Source organism: Egretta garzetta, unplaced genomic scaffold (genome assembly GCF_000687185.1).
Source record: "Egretta garzetta isolate BGI_Z169 unplaced genomic scaffold, ASM68718v1 scaffold564, whole genome shotgun sequence".
Classification (NCBI taxonomy): Eukaryota; Metazoa; Chordata; class Aves; order Pelecaniformes; family Ardeidae; genus Egretta; species Egretta garzetta.
Window position 1 is genome coordinate 141931 of NW_009259502.1, and position 1393 is coordinate 143323.

The following is a 1393-nucleotide window of genomic DNA, read 5'->3' on the forward strand; positions in this document are numbered from 1 at the left end:
CGGTACCGGCCCCGGCTGGAAGCAGCAGCCTGGACGGAGAGCCAAGGCGCGGAGCTGATTTCTGTCACCGCAGCAAAGCGGCCCCGCAGACAGAGGGATGCCGTGGGGCTGGTGCCCAGGTGGGGGGCAGAGGAAAGGGGAAGGGGAGGCAAGGGGGTGGCAGCCATCAGCAGGGTCACCCAGGAGCCCCAGGCTGGCTGCCATCCCTGTCCCCTCTTGGGGCACTGGGTGAAGCCATTTGGTCGCCCCGGGGACTCCCAGGTGGGGCTGCTGGGAGGTTTGGGGGTCCGGGGCGGTGCGGGTTGGTGCAGAGGCAGGACCCTGCGGGGGGAGGACCCCTGCCCCCGGGCACCACCCCCCTTGGTGTCCTGTGAGCCTGTCCCTGCCCAGGGTGTGGGGCGAGTGGACGTGGGTGAGCCACCAGCGCTGTGGAGGACAGCAGGGCCAGCCCCCCCCGTGACTCCTGCTGTGCCCGGGAAGCTGCCCCAGGACCCCCTTCCTCCCCCTTCCCTCCTGCAGGCAGCGTCTGGGCCACAAAGGGTTACGCAAGGCGCCCTGGAGTGACACCGCTGCCACCAGCCCGGGAGCTCAGCTCCTTCCTGGTCGGATCCCAGGCTCGGTGAGTGCCTAACCCTGTCCCCCGGGATCTGCCGGCCCTGCTCCCCATCTGGGGACAGGGACCCAGCCTTGCTTTCACCTGGGCAACCAGCCATGCTTTGTCCCTCTCTGGGTGGCTCCAGGACCTGGTAACCCTCCTGGAGTCCTGCCCCGATGGCAGGGAGATACCCTGGGGGGGGATCCTGAGGCCCTGCCACCACAGCTCCCACCCCAAGGGCTGGAGGACCTGCCTCCATCCTACTGATTTACCCCCTGGCCGGGTCAGACCTTCCAGAGACCCCTTTCCCTGAGTGGGGGGCCAGGATCAGCCCATTGCAATGTGGGTGGGGTTGGGTTTGAGGAGCTTCTGGGGGGATCCAGGACCCCAGTCCTGCATGGCCAGGACCAGACAAGGGACAAGCAGTTCTGTAGCACAGGCTGAGGCGAGGGACCCTGCTGATCCCAGGAAGGCTTTGGGGTCCCGTTTGAGGACCCCCGTTGGTGGGGGGGCTGAAAAACAGGTTATGGGTGGTGGGGGTGGCCGTGGGGGAAGGCTGCAGTGGGCAGGGTGCGTCGCTTTCTGATAAATAATGTCCCCACCCATTGCTGTCCCCACGGTGGGCATTGCCAGTGGTGTCACCTGGGGCTGGGCACAGCCCCGAATCGGGGACCTTGCAGCAGGACGAGCTGCCCCAGCACAGCCTGGGCTTCGTTTGGTGATAAAAAGCCTGGGAGATGCCGGCCGTGGTGTGTGCGTGGGTCAGAGCAGGGCTTGCAGGGCTCCTGGTGCTGCCGG